Below are 16514 nucleotides of genomic sequence, written 5' to 3'. Positions count from 1 at the left end.
TAGCCTTGAAATGTGGTAACAGAGAGGATCTGGTGACTTAGATTTTCTATCAAAGATCAAAACAGGTTTTGCTTTGTTGGAATTCAAAACAACTTCTTAGTCACACAAACTCCATTGAACAGTACATAATTTAAGTTACAGCTTAATGGGAGCCTGATCATATGTAGGTACAGTGCATATATCACTATATCATCACCACCAAAGTAAAATCAGCACTACAAACTGACCAAGGCTATTGTTATATCGAATGAATAGAGGTGAACTCAAGACAAACCACTTGGGAACACTCTTGTGTATCCAAAGTAGGCCAGAAGGGATACCTTCTGCCTGCACACACTGAGACCTGCCTGAAAGGTAATTTTCAAATCAACAGACAGCAAGATCCGCTTCAGTGAAGACTTATGAGTTTTTACTCTTTATTTCATAAGTCAATAAAAACTCGGATACGTTTTTATTCAATGAAGATTTCAATATAAAATATTTCAGGAAAGACATAACTGCATTATAAGAACATCGCTTAAACTACCTAGATGTTTGTGTCACTTCTATTTTCCCTCCCATTGTGACCAGAAGCTTGTCAGAGTGAGTACTGAAAAACAATTTACCCACCACTGTCCAAAAGAGTCAGTCCCCCAGCTGCCTTCTTCAGAATCTAACTCACCCCTCAGATGATAGAGAGCTGCATATGGTGGACTTGATGGAGACAGATGCATCTGTGAAGCAAGCATGGCTCACACAGCTAAATGAGCTGGCTATAAATGGACTAAATGCTTCCATGCAGTGTGCATTAGATTTAAAAAAATCCAAAAGGGACTCTGTGGGCCTCAGAAATATGTGAAGATCGTATCTGCACTTATAGGTGAAATACTATTATGGAACAACATTGGATTATTACTATTACTTAAAAAAAAAAACAGTTAAGAGAGATCACGCTGTCTTTTTATCTAATCTGTTTTTATCTGATTATATGCAGAGCTTAACGTTGCAAACACAGTAAGCCAGGAACAATAAAATGAACATTACAGTGCAGATGTATGCAGTTTACTGTGCACAATTTCACTCCAGTTTTCGCATTTTATTCAAGTGTGCTGACCACAGAGACAGAAATTGCCTCTGCAGCTTCTTTGTTCCACATACGAATGGACCAGTCAGTCCTGTTCTCTAGTCAAGCTCCTAATCTGCACCTGCTACATGTATCTGTTGCATCTTTTTGTTTTGTCTGTACCTTAAACTTAAGGTAACCTTACATTGCTTGAGGTTTTGGTTGATTTCATTATGGGTCTACATGATGAGAAACTGGGGCAGGAATTAGTTTATCTTCCCATCTACCATATACCCTCATACACTTATTCATTTATTGTTTTGTTACATTCAGGTCCCTCCTTCCCTTATGTAATTTGGTTTGCTCCAATCAGTGAAGTTGGTTTGATCAGGTTTTTGGATGATGTTTTATTTTCTTTTGAAGTTCAGTTTAGAAATGTTGAAAGAAACTTATGGTCTTTTCGTTATATTTGTTTCTTTGTTTTCAGAAGCATCTAACAGTTTTACTTCTCTGTTTTACATTTGCGGTGTTCGACTGAACAGCTGGTACTGTGCTTTTTTTCTACTCACTGAAAAATTAAGACTTTTTGCTCGCATCTAGGTTATTAATGTCTCTCCCCTTTCCCTAGTGAGCTGTGGTCATAACCTAAATGGGGGCTTGCCTGGGATTCTAAACTTGAAGCTCTTACAGCAAAGAAAGAATCATAACTTTGACCAAAGACACTTGATAGGATCATACTCGGGTAAAAAGAGATGGGGCCTAAACAGAGTTTTCTTAACGATGGGGCTCTACATCATGTGCATGAGACAGCTGTGATATACTTTATGAGTTGCCGAATTGTTGAAGCAGAAGGTGCTCCCATGCTTGAAAAGCTAATTTAACCACAAGTTATAGCCGTATGTGCTCATTATAGTCCTTTTGGAAGAAAAGGCTGTTTTCTGAATCACAGAAAAACCTGTTTTATCATTCCAAGTTGAGGTCTCTTGAGGTGAATTAAAATCTGAAATTCAATAAAACTGGGGTTGGAAGGTTTTCATATGACTGCAGCAATTTGCTGATAGATAGACAAACTAGTTTAAGTAATGACCTTTTTTGTATTGCAGGTGATGTGCAACACATTTCTTTTAACATGGCAGTACAACTGATGGATTTCAGTAGAACGGTGGCTGAATGCAACGTGTTTACAACTGCTATGTCTGCCAGCAGTTAATCATTTAAAAGATACAATCCAAAGAAACGTTCACACTCCATTCAAATTCACTGTGTTAGAACCATTTCCTATAACCTGCACCCTAAACACATATAACTTACTCTTGCACTAAATGTGGCTCCCTGAGGGGGGCTATTGTTCATAGTTCATAGTCTGCAGAGCTTAGAAGAAATAAAGTACTTTTGTAAAGTAATGTCTCATTGTCTTAGTGATGTTGGATGTCAGTATGATGGATATACTGAAATAAATCTTTCTTAAAATCCATTCAGTGCTACTCTTTTTATCACGGCACCAGGTTGGACCAAAAGAAATTAAGCAAATATGTAGACTCTAAGCTCAAAGCCACGGCTCTTGCTTGAGCTTGTCTATCACTAACCCATGTAGCTTATTTCTGTCTGCTAAAGTGGCCACACATGGTCATTATTTTTGAGAAGAAGACTGACAACTTCAGCTCAGACCTGAGTGCGACTTCTCAAGAAGACTGTCAGTCTCCAGCGCTCCGAGAGACAAAATCCTCGAAAAAAACACCACCTGTCAGAACAGTCAATCTGCCTCTCAGGAGTGTAAGTATTACTTTAGGTCATGTCAGTGACAGGGAGTTACACTGTGTTGTTGGACAGCTCTTTACTATACAGGACACTTACTATAGAGATACCAGGACTGTGCATCAACACTTTGAATGGTACCTCTCTGTCAAGTTCATTCCAGAAAAACATTTTAGTTCAACGACTAAAAATCACAAACACAAAGCACAAAAGTTTGTGCATTTTCTCTTGTTGTAGAAGAAGTCGTGAAAATAGAACTGTTGACTGCATCATGTCAGTTTCATATCATTTAATTTCACCAGACTTAAGAGTTAAAAAAGTACAGTGAATAAAAAAGAAACAAAATTTCAGCAAGTGTCATGTTTCAAGTGCCATTTCATATGATCATGAGCTATATGGCTTCTGCTGTGTATAGCCCTCTTTCCTCCTCCAACACCAAAGCCAAGTCAGAGGATTGAGTAGTGACAAGGATGATGTTTCTTTGTGTGCTTGTCAGGAAGAAGATGCAACTACTATAAAGCTGCATTTCATGAAACTTTGTGAAGAGGTGAAGAATGGGAACAACTGAATGGTTGTGTGTCTGAGAGGGTGGTTAGTGTGGTGGATATTTGTGATAAACCTTGATGGTGAGAAGAGTGAAATAAAGAATAGATTAAGTTTTGGTATTTATTTGAATCATACGGAAAGAGTACAAGTAGAACACAGCACAAGTTTGATCAAATGGGTCAGCGGGTCAACCACACCTCCAGCAGACATCTGTACACAGCTGGGAGTTACTCTATGTCAAAGAATGATAAAACACTTTAAAAACAATAACACTTGAGTAAACCAGAATTAAAAATCAATGTGGGAAGGTTTAGTTCAACATTAATTATCCCTGATAATCAGTAGTACAGGAACAGTAGAGGGGACTGTAAAGTCCATCTGTGGATGTTCTGCAGTTGTAGAGAATATCAGTGATTTGCAAATGTTTGTGTACAGGGACCTGGTTGACTGTATCTGGAGAAAGCTTGGGTTCTTCAATGTTTACATCAGATTTAGATTATTGTCTGTGGTGATGAGTGCAAAATGCTTTGCAGCCATCTGTTGGGCAGCAGCATCAAAACTTCAGTAATTTAAAGAAACTGAACAAAAAGTAGGCTGGCTTTGTGCCGGGGACTGCTCTGATTGTTAAATGAAGAATGTTCCTCAAGCTGCAAAACATAATGGTCAAACCTCATGCTATCTAAACAATATACTGGTGAAACAAGATACCAAAGTGTCTTCAGTCAGTTTTCTTCAGGTTTGCTGCAATTAGAACTAGTACAGGAGGTCATTCCTGTACTCATAATAACCTTTTACAAGGACTCTCTGTGCCAGCAGACGGTAATCCTAAAGGATAAAAATCAGTCCTCTCTTTATTTGTTTCTCTTTTTTCATTTGAGTTTTTCTTTAATTTAATTTCCCTTTGTGATTGTTGAAATACTTTGAAAACTGGAAAAGAGGAGACTGACCACAGCAAAGGATGCACCCACAAAATGCCCCTTATCAGTCATTTTTCAGACCATTACTGTACACAACCAGGTCTCAGTCTCATGTCAAATACTGAAAAGACAAGTGACATTTAGAATAAACATAAAAGTTGAAAGTACATCCAAACTTTTTGGAAACATTGTACTATAAACTACGGTGCGTTATTTTTAATTGATGATATACGAAACCTTTGACAAAAAAAAAAGCATGCATTTTTATCTTAAATTAGGTTACAGATCAAATCAGTACATATTGTGATAATCGTAAAACTTTTTTCCATCACAGGACAGTTCTGGAGTTGTATTCTGGCGACAGTAAAGCCAACTAGGGATGGGTGAAATAGCTGAGATGTTTCCAGTTGATAAGACATTCTAAGAGACTTAAGAGTGTTTCAGTGTGGACACTGCAGCTCATTATGGTAGCAAACAAGTAAGGAGAGGGCATTCAAGCAAGAAAACTGGTTTAACAGCTCAGAGCCTCTGCAGAACACAAGAACAGGCAATGCCAAGATTCATGGCTTAATCAACTCTGAAAACATTTCTGAGGCTCCTCACTAGTCCTCCCAGCAATATTGTGTTTGAAGGGTTGAAGCTGGTTGAGGAGGGCAACTTCAATAAACATGTGCTTGTTGTATACTCCGTTATGTCCCCCCAAAGTGAAGTTCTCAGCAATAATATAGGAGATCTCTGTGTATCTTTCAACAAGTTGTCAGTTTTTTCTGTAGCTCCAAGTAACTGCAGAGTTGAATTAGAAGTTGTGTGAATGAGTGTTTATTATATTATGACATAAGGTACTTTTCTTATGCTTTCTCAATAATTGATAATATTTTTTAACCAACCAGGGAATGTTCCACACATCAGTGATTGAATATTCATATCAGTGGGCCTTCATTATCAAGAGGTGTTAACATCTTACCAACAAAAGTGTTTAACGACCACATGCAATAGCTGTACTTTTTTTCAAATAGTTCATGAATGTGCATTTGTGTTTGTGTCAGTTATACTTCAGGAAAGGCAGAATTTACTGACAAGGAGTATCACTGTATAGAGTTTTGTCATGTATAAAACGACTTTCATCATTAATAATCTCTTTTAAAATCCCATGAAAGGACAAACACTTTTTGACACGCTAGCTAAGTGTGTCAAAACTGAACTTAACTATGTAGCCTCCTGGCAGGAGGCTCTTTCACGCAATGAATTATAGAGTCGTAAAGAACTAATTTGCACTTAGCACAGCATGGAGTTATAGCAGAATTGTTCTTAATTCATTAGGATGGTTACCTTTTGTGTCAGGATCTCGTGGTGGTATTGGAAAAGTGGTAAGTTTGCCACTTATTTGTTTTCCTGATAATAAAATTGAAGAATTTCTAAATTATGGCTTGGGTATTTATCACGCTGGGAAAACTGTTCTGGGAGAAACTATTACTTGTGTCCTTTTACATGAACCTTTATAGCTCAAGATGTAGTTTACTAAAATTAAACATAATTAAAAAAAAAAAACATTTTTTATGTACTTTAGAGCCCAGAAAAGTATGCAAAGCTACTATTTACTTAGAATAGTAGCATCCACACACACAATATGTGTCCTTTCATTCAAGTGAGCCTCCTGCTCTTTAGAGGGAGACCAAAACAGCTATAAGGCCAGCTCAAAACCTTTGTGTCTCAAAATCTACTGCGAGTCCTGAGAGCCACCTTTCACTCTGCATATTTAGAATCAAGCCCTGCATATTCATGCTCCTCAAAACTGGGATTTCCATGTGACATTGCAAAACACAACTTGGAGTGTTGGAACAAATGAGTATGTGCTCCAGTGTTTTTCAAGGGGTACATAGTCCATGAATGTGTAACAGGTAGGAAAACTTCGTACGTCTGTACTTCTGACATAAATGAGTAAATATATCTATTACAGATCAGTCTATCAACTTCCATACTTATCTCTCTCATTTCTGCACATACAGTGACAATGTAGAACATTGATTCAGTTTGCGTGTCTTTAGTCAGTGGAGATGTGCTCATACTGAACTCTGCAACATCAATAATTTCAGACTCCTTTTATTTCTCTCTAGTATCATAACTATTACAGAGCAAAATCTTTTGAATTGCTTCTCAGAATACAGCTTATAATGTGGCTGAGGTCAATTTTCACTGGTAACTGAAGCAAGATACTCACAGGTGCAGCTTCTTTGATTAGTTTGATTTGCAAGGAGCCAATGTGAATTATGAGCCTTTGCTGCCAGGTGCAGAAGACAAAATTGTGATGTTGTTGCAGATCCATAAAGTTTGCAGAAGGAGGAGTTCAGAGTGTTTGAATGTGCGAGTAAATCTAAGCTTTTATATGGAGAATTATTGCATTCTTTTTGTTTCTTGTTTTCTTTTTTCTACCAGTATTGAGTATTAATTTATCTTATGTTGTTATCTGTCCCTAATGTTAGAATGTAATTGTTATTTTTCTTTCAGCATATTGTCATATACATTCATTCTAATCAGCATACCTTATTATTAGTTTTATCTACTCCAGCAGTACACATGTAGCATGTCTGTTTGCGAGTTTGAGTTAGATGCAATATGTAATCGTGTGTCATCATGTGCAGCACAGAACTCTGACAATCAGAACATTTTGGATTACAAAGGATTAAACTGATGAGGTTTAATGTTTTGGATTAAGATATCTAAAAATGCTCAAGGAATATTTCACTCGGCACTAGTTGATGCTGAAGTACACACAAAATCATTTTGAAAAATATTCAGCCAAAGTTATGTCAAGTATATGCAAATGACTATCACTTCTACGAACCAAGCAGCATCAGGGATTAGATAAGGGCTCACCCCTGGTGATATCTATCTGTGGATGTTAGGGCAGAGTCACTGTCATCTTTTCAACAGAGCGAGCCGTTGTCAGAGATGAGTCACAGAGCTACTGATCAACACCTCCGCCTCAGCCCCCTGGCACTGTTTAACACACATACACACCCCTGTGTCAATCTGTCAGAAACAAATGGGGTGAGGTATGGTAGGGAAAATGTGCAGTGCCAGCAAAGGCGACCTCAGCATGTACCCACTATCATTTTCCTGCCTACACAAATGGAAAAGTGAAATCCTCCATCACATGGATGTCTAATCATCTATAAACCCATCCACATATCTGTGATTGACAGAATGTTTTGGTTTCTTCTTGCTACACAGTGCTGATGTTGATTAAAATTATATATGTTATCATTTTTTTTTAATTTAAATTTAAAGTCATATTCTCAAAGGTACTGTGGAAATGTCAAGAATAAAGTTGAAATTTTGAGATTCAAGTGTGCACACAGTTCAAAATTCCAGTTGAAATGTGAAGAATAAACTCAACATTTGTGTGTTTTGACATGCTTCTACTTTTAAAGTGTTCCCTGTTTTCCTGGTGCTGTGTCATGGACATCCTGGCGGGTGCTATGACTGCTGGCTGTTTCAACTCACCTGTGGCGGCTGTTGGTTCACTGATTACTTAAGCTCTAGTCTTCTGCTCTATTGTCGCAAGACGTTGGTCAAAGTCAAACTCAAAGTCAGCTTTATTGTGAATTTCTGCAATACATGCACAGACATACTGAGTGATTGAAATTCTGTGACTCTCGTCCCGGACAACAGAGACTAAAGTAAACAGTAAAAAAAAAACTGAGTAACACTTCTTTAAAAGTATTTTTAAAAAGTATTAAGGAGAAAAATATAATAAAATCTAAAAATATATATAAGTATATACTATCCTGACAAGGGTAGCAACACAGTACCCAGTTGATCATCCATACATGGTACAACTCCAGCCTGCTCTTGACTTTTTGTGCTTAAAGTATTGTAATATTTAGAATGTGTTTTCACTTGCCGTTCTACAGAAATCTTGCTATTCACAGAGTTCACTATCGTGCTGGATCAAAGTCACATCCACTTGGAGCCAACATTGCCTCTGTCGCTGCAGAAAATCATTTTTCCAGGAAAAGTCAGCCTTGCTTTATCACAGCACGGGACCGGTAATTACTTATTTTCTACTCTAAAAACGATAAGTCACATGGGAGGATCTTTTTTATTTCTGAACTTACCTGTGTGTCTCCCTGCAGATTCAAAGTTTTGCTTTCAGAGTCTCCTTTTGGACTCGTGTTTTTCTGTTTACCCTTTTTAAATAAACCTGTTACCTTTTACCTGCTTGCCTCTGCTCATCAGCATCCAATTTGTAAAAAAACGCTGCAAATCATAATGCACAAGCACATGTATCTATCCTATGTTATTATTGTAACAGCATCTTTACAGGTCTGCCTAAAAAGTCAGTTAGACAACTGCAGCTCATCCAGAACTCAGCTGCTCGAGTCCTCACTAAGACCAAAAAAGTGGAGCACATCAGTCCAGCTCTGAAGTCTTTACACTGGCTGCCTGTCCATCAGAGGATAGACTTTAAAGTTCAGATGCTGGTCTATAAAGCTCTGAATGGTCAAGGACCAAAATACATCAGTGACCTCCTGACCCACTATGAACCTTCCAGACCCCTCAGGTCATCTGGATCTGGTTTTTTATCAGTTCCCAGAGTCAAAACCAGACTTGGAGAAGCTGCGTTCAGCTTCTATGCTCCACATGTCTGGAACAAACTCCCAGAAAGCCTCAGATCAGCTGAAACACTCAGTGTATTTAAGTCCAGGTTGAAGACACACCTATTTTCAGCTGCATTTGAATAAGCTTGAGTTTCAAAACGGAATCATGTTTTAACTATTGATTTTATCTTTCATATATATAATTTTTTCTGATTTTATCTATTGTTCTTATTTCCTTCTTTTGTTTAAATTTTAAATCATGCTTTTTATTTCTTCTGTTTTAATGTCTCTGTAAAGCACTTTGAATCACCTTGTTGTTGAATTGTGCTATACAAATAAACTTGCCTTGCCTTGCCTATGTCTACAAACTTTCTCATGTAAATGAACTGACAACATTGTGCTTCAGAACAGTTTTTAGTAACAAGGTAAATAATTTATTTTAGCACATAAATACTGTGGGCTAATGAGAATTAATACTTTGTGCTGAAAAATTGCATCTCTGTCATCCATCCATCCATTTTCTATACCGACAGTCCGTTAATCGGGTAGCGGGTGTGCTGGAGCCTATCTCAGCAGTCATCGGGCGAAAGGCGGGGTACACCCTGGACAGGTCGCCAGTCCATCACAGGGCCACATAGAGACAAACGAGTCAAACAACCATGCATGCTCACACTCACTCCTACAGACAATTTAGAGTCACCAATTAACCTAACATGCATGTTTTTTGGACAGTGGGAGGAAGCTGGAGTACCCGGAGAGAACTCACGCATACACGGGGAGAACATGCAAACTCCACACAGAAAGGCCACAGGCAGGGATTGAACCTGGAACCCTCTTGCTGTGAGGTGACGGTGCTAACCACCACACCACCGTGCAGCCCCATCTCTGTCATGTTTTAGGTTTTTATTCATGTCTTTTCTTGTCATTTCCTGTTTTATTTTGAAATATTCACTTCCCTCTCGTTTCAGGTACCTTGCCTTTCCTCCTGTGTCAAGCCTCTGATTGTCTTCCCTGATTCCAAAATGTTTCCACCTGTTCCCCATGGCTCCTCATGTGTTCAAATCGTCTGCGTCTCCCTTGTCTTGTGCCAGTGTGTTGTAACTCGTCATGTTCCTCACTCTAGCGTCCTTGTCTCACAGTCCATAGTCTTGAATCTAAGAGCCTGTAGTTGAGCGATCCTCCTACAGTGCTATCTTTATTTGTCATTTATTCCTTAGATCTAGTTTAGTTCCTCCGTTTTTGGAGTGGTTTTGATTTGTAACTGTTTCATAGACACCTCCATTAGAGGAGTGTTGTGTTCTGTATTTGGTTAAGTTTCATAGTTCATCCGATAGTGGAGAGATTTTGTGTTTTGATTTTCAGAGATCCTGTTGTGCCTCCGTTAAAGGAGTGCTTATAGTTAATCGTTAAATTTTATAGTACCTTCCTTCGGGGAGCGATTTATGTTCCATAGTAATTGTGCCCCGCTTATCGGGAGAGCGTGAAAGTTGATTTTGTAATCGTTCATAGCCTGTTCTGTTTTTGTTATTTCATTTTCATAGCTGCATAGTGTCTCAGGAGTTTCACAGCCCTTGTTTTTGCTCTGTCTGGAGATCCTCCTCGTTCATTAAGAATAAACTTCTTGCCTTGAAAACGATCCTGCATCTCTGTCCTGTGGTCCGTGACAATCTCCACACAAGGAGAAACCACTCAAAAACATGCCCACATTCCTGCAAGCTGAGAGAGCCTGTGATGGACAAGGGTATTAATGGTTACACTCGCATGTAATACAGAGAGGATATCTTGTACCACAAGATGCATTAAATCAGATGATAAAATTAAGTGTGGAGTCCTAGCAGGCAAACTACTTAAAATTGACTTGATGACAACAAGGATCCCAACATTCAATGCCGTATGGATTTTTACGATAAGCTGAACCAGAACCATTCCAGGTATGTAGTCATCCAAATATGGTCTGTTATATTAACGGACAACCGGCCTTTTAAATGATTAATTTACGAGAGCCAGATTTGAGATTAAACATTGAAACACAGAAGGACATTTACAGTTTTTATGTCTGACCTTAGAGTTTGAATCTGCACAGGTAAGAAAAAAAAGCAAAGCATGTTTTTCCATTTGTTTAAGTCTTTATTGATTGATATCTATAAACTGGAAAATTCCCAGTGTGAGAGAAATAAAACATTTAATATGGAACCAAAATGTTTTGGAACCTTTTTATTATCTTTACTTTTTTCTGCTAAGAATATCTGGTTCTGGGCTTTGAAAAAGACACTCTATAAAGGACGGAAATCACTTTCAAGATCTTCTTTTTCCTATTTATAAGTGATCACGGAGAACTGAATGGGCCAGATTTGTCCCGCTTTCACCATTTAAGAAGGCCTGCTATCAAAAAACAGCTCATAACTTTTCTAACACAAGCAGAAATCATCTCCATCCCACAGCTAGATGAAATTATGCTTTTCTTTAAGAGGGACTCTCAAGGAAAAATATCTAAATTTTCTTCCAAAATGTTGAAAATCATTTAATTTTCTGCACAGTCAAACCGTCTCCATCCTGAACAAGTTGCAGTAATTGCAAACCAATGCCTCTTGGTCGAATCAGAGCACCGATTAGTATTTGAAGGAGATTTTACCATGACTAATTGTATCTATATTCAACTGTGACATTACAGGAATCACACTTCACAAGTAACTCTTCAAGAAAGAGTCTGCGCATTGAATGATAAAAAAGAATAATTTTCTGTCCTTATTGCAGCTCCAATGTGCAACCCTATCAGCTGTGGTATTTGAATGAATGGAAAAATGGTAGTTGCTGCATTGAAAGCATGCTTGAGCGGACAGTATATGAAACCAAACAACATGTATTCACTGAGCAGTTTTTCATAGTAACTACATAGAAGCGAAATTGACTTTTAATTGGTTCTACGAGAACTAAAAAAACATTTTTTTATACGACATATGTGCATTCATCATAGGATTAGCATCAAACTACACACCTTGTGGAGTATTTTTGTATCTTCCTAATGAAAGAACATGAAAAAGAAGAGATGAAAGCTACTTCAGAGAACTCCACTTAGAATATGTATGTTTAAAAACATGTGATTTTGCCATCACATCTGAGTCATTAAAACAATATATAAGCTTCCTTCCTGACAGGCTTCCTTTCAATAGTGCACTTTAAATCTTTTTTAAATCTTTTCTCTCACTCGATCCTTCCGTCTGCAGTTTTTTTAATATATATATAGAAATCCATATATGTTAACTAGACAGCATCTCCCCATAGAATCATGTTATAGATTAAGTTCTGCGTTTTCAAGATAATCCTTTTACAAATGGATATTGACTATGTAACATTTATTTAAAAGTTCTGCGCTTGGTAAGACTCTGTGAATCTCTTTGCTTTGATTTCAATGTAAGGCGTATTTCTCTGATTGTCATGGAAATGCTTTGGTGACCTGATAATACCAGATTGATTTCAGCCCAGAGACTTGAAACATTTGAAGCACTACCCCCACATTTGTCAGTTTGGCTTTCATCAGCTGTATCAAATTTCAAAACCCTAGAGTCGAAGTCCTTGAAAAGATTCCGTAATGTTTAATATCAGCTGCTAAGTCAGCCAGACAAGTCGGATTTTGAACTGAAGTGCTCCATTGCTGCTAAAAGTATATATATTTTAGGATTTGTTTACTGATTCTGCCAATCGTTGCCTGTTGATAAGAAATATTTGTTGATTTCTTTCTTTTCCCTTCAGTTGGTTTAATTTCCGTCTTGATGTGTTTTTTCTGTGGGGATGAGAGTCTATAAATATGCTTTGTATCCAAGAAGAATTGTAAGCAGAAAGCATGAAGATGATCCAGTTAAGGATGAGTGGTTACTTTCCCTACTCTGCAGTGTGTCTCAGTGTTTGTGTGATATGAAATGTAGGCACAAAACAATAGCAATGTGGGCTCCATCAGTGAGCTAAAGAAGAAAATATTATACCAACTTATGTTGGTCATCCCTAATACTAGAGGACACAAAAGGCAAACTGAGGTGGATGACATGTAAAATGTAGGGTTTATGTGAGCAAAACAAAACTGTGCCAATCTTTAGATGGAGCCCTTTAGGCTTGTAGAATAAAGTCTCTCCACCAAAGAATATCAACCTGTAGTCAACTGTAGATAATTGCTCACTGAAATCATTGTTTCATTTCCCCATTCTTAAGGTTTTTTTCTATTAGGGGACTGTTTAGATAAGGGGTCGGCAACCTTTAACACAGAGCCATTTGGACCCGGTTTCCATGGAAAAGAAAACACTGCAAATACTTTTGACATCAAAAATGAAGATATTGTTCTTTTAACTTTACACTTTGTATAAACAACTACATTGTTTTGTTTACAAAATCCATGAAGTGCTACAGAGAAAATGAAATTTTATTTATGTAATGAACACATTTTGAACATTTTGAACTCTAAAAAAATAAGAAAAAAAATGGTTGAAGGTATCTTTCTCACCACAAAGTAGGCATACTGGTAAGCCACTCTCGTCAGGGGTAAATGCAAATGAATCTGCCTAGGCATCATTAAATGTTCTATTTTATTCAGATATTTTTCTTTTCTTACATTTCTCCATACTTGGAATACCTGGGATTGAAAGTCTCAATTAATGCGCAGCATTTTTGGCGGTCATATACAGGCTTTCGGCAAGTGTGACGCATATTTTGAGCGACGAAAAATAATAAAGATAATAAAATATAATTTTACTTTAATATATCAAGATCACAATAATCTTCCAATTTAGAACTAGAATAAAAATAAATTAAAAAATTAAAATTAAAAATAAAAAAAATAAAAAACACTAATGAAATACACTTCAATTGGATACTTTTTAATTTATTTTCCCAAGTCACATGGAGCCGCAGCACAAGGATGAAAGAGCCGCATGCGGCTGCAGAGCCGCGAGTTGCCGACCCTTGGTCTAGATTAATCTTAGTCATATTCGTTGTATTATCTGTAAAGAAAAAAAAACAAATACCACTTTACTACTCTGTATAGTGTGTTGGTGTTGTCAACACTGAGTGGGTGGAATTTATAACCCTGCAACCAAGCAAGAAGTTCCTCATTTTGCTCTTTCTCCTCCTTCTCTGTGAGTGTATCACAAATCCCACATCATATCACAACAAAATATGCTTCTTCTGGATAACTGCCAAGTACCACCCCCTCATCTAAACACACAAAATGTGCTGGACACACGGAGCAGATGCCCCATTGACATACATTACTTATTGCGTATTTCAAGTATTGTTGGTTAGACTTCTTTGTCTTTGGCAGCCCTAATACTTAGTTTGTGTGATGTGACTATTGTACCTTATTCCATGACAATGGGCTGAAATGTGAAATCTGCAGGTCAGCTTTAACAACACACCATGTGGAGTTGGCACTCAATAAATTGAAATTACTTGCTGGCACCAACAAAACGATGCCAACCAGTTTTGATTTGGTACATACATTTATTCTCTCAGGTCATGGCGCGCAAAGCTTCCGTCTTCTACTGTTGACTGTATCAGAAACATTGTTCCATTTCCTCATTCTTCAGTTTTTTTTCCTATTAAGTGACTTTCTAGAATCTTGACGGTAACTAAAACTTTTACTCATTGTTTGGTTAGGCTTAGACTTCACAGCGTTAAGTTTACGGTCATATCTTTATTTTTTTGCTTAAAGGGCAACTCCGGTATTTTTAAACCTAGACCTTATTTCTGGCATGAAATACGTTCATCTTCTCACCGAGAGCAGTTTGGTGAAAGTCAGCGTCCTTTGGAATATATTTAGATTTCTTAAGATCCATATAACGGAGTGCACGAGGGCATTGACAATACAGCCTCTAAATAAGGCATTATCCGTCTTTATTTCACCAATACTTTAAGACGAATGAATGAACGCATACTATTGCACTGTTAGCTCATAAGTGCTGTGTTGTTGTTATTGACGGCTATCGGGTGGCTTATAGAGGGCTTTCTACACACTCGTCTACTGAGATGACGTCATTGACGCCCGCAGCTGCAGCACAGCTTATTTACTCTGGTAAAGATGTCCATCATACTCACAGGTGTCCACGTTGTCAAAATCTGATAAATATCCTATCATGTTGCACAAAGCTATCAGTACCAAACTACATGTGAAGTTAGCCGACTGTCACAGAGCACGGAGTAAATAAGCTGTGCTGCAGCAACATGCATCGATGATGACGTCATTCATTCATTCGTCTTAACGTTTTGGTGAAATAAAGACAGATAATGACTTATTTAGAGGTTGTATTGTCAATGCTCTGTTCTCTCCCGTGATATGGATATATGCGAATCTCGAGTAATCGAAATATCTTCCGAAGGATGCCGACTTTCACAAACTGTTCTTGGTGAGTAGATAAACGTATTTCTTGCCAGAAATAAGGTCTAGGTTTAAAAATACAAGAGTTCCCCTTTAAGGTTAATATGTACAGCTTTGGGCAGCCAGATATTAAATGGAGAAAAAAAAAAAAAAGCTCTGTTAGACGTGTTGGTGTCATCACCACTATGCTACTTTAACCCTGCAACCAAGCAACCAGGTCTTCATTTTGCCCTCTCTCCGTTTTCTCTCTGTTCCCAAAGTTACTCTGGTTGTTTTCACATTGCACTGTTTCAGAGGTATAAACTGAGCCATCATATCTCTGGAGATTTTTCAGAAAGAAGTCCCCCTAAAAGCAAGGTTTTACGACAAGCATCTAAACACAGATGGTGTCACTATTATATGGCTATTACACCATGCAATTGAGACCTCATAATGTCATAATAATATACGTCATGATGGTTGGTCAGTTGCCACTTTAATTTTGGCTAAAATATTACCTTATTATTATTTTTATCTTATCTTGAACTTTCAGTGATTAAAGGTTTTAAAGCCTTGTTTTCTAAGCCAGTTGTTAGAGCTGGAGACAAAGGATGACAACACAAAAAGCTAAAGTCCATTCACATGATTCCCATTTATTTATCGTCTAAGCTTTAACATAACACAAATCAGCTGTGCTCTCAAATCAGTGTCTATCAAAAATGTGTGGGTGGCTCAGCCTGACCTCATCAAGCCTCTTCTGGCCTTGATGTAAAATTCTGACTACTGGCATTAAAAATGTTATTAAACATAATTCCATTGGGAATCTTCATGTATCTCTTCCAGCTATTAAACTGATCCAAAATCATTCAGACCTTGTAGGAGGATGTAGAAAAAGGAAACTAGCAAAAGAGAAATAGATCACAAACACAAGGCAAAAATTGTATTGCTGCAACATAACCATTTTGAATGTTGAACTTGACTTTAATCCTTCATGGGGGATAGACAGAAAAGCCCTCCATTTGCCAGCAGAACACTTAGTAAGATTAAAAAGCCTCCCCTAACAGCTTTGTTGTGAGCCAGCTCTGCCAGTATTAATGTCTTTGTAGATTAGGCAAAGCAAGGGGGCACGCTAGGGGTCAATGCTGAAAGCAAGTAGAACAAGCAGGTTTTTACCCTCACTCACAACTGACCAACAGCTGGCTTTACAGCTTGCCACTTGCCCGCTTATTAGATGAAGTGCTTCAGTTTATCCCATATAGTCCCTCAGCCCTGACCGGGAAGCTCATGGACCATGTTTATGCACCTGCCAAAAT

Source organism: Leuresthes tenuis, unplaced genomic scaffold (assembly GCF_036924035.1).
Source record: "Leuresthes tenuis unplaced genomic scaffold, fLeuTen1.0.hap1 SCAF_7, whole genome shotgun sequence".
Taxonomy (NCBI): domain Eukaryota; kingdom Metazoa; phylum Chordata; class Actinopteri; order Atheriniformes; family Atherinopsidae; genus Leuresthes; species Leuresthes tenuis.
Note: the sequence above shows the minus strand (reverse complement) of the source record.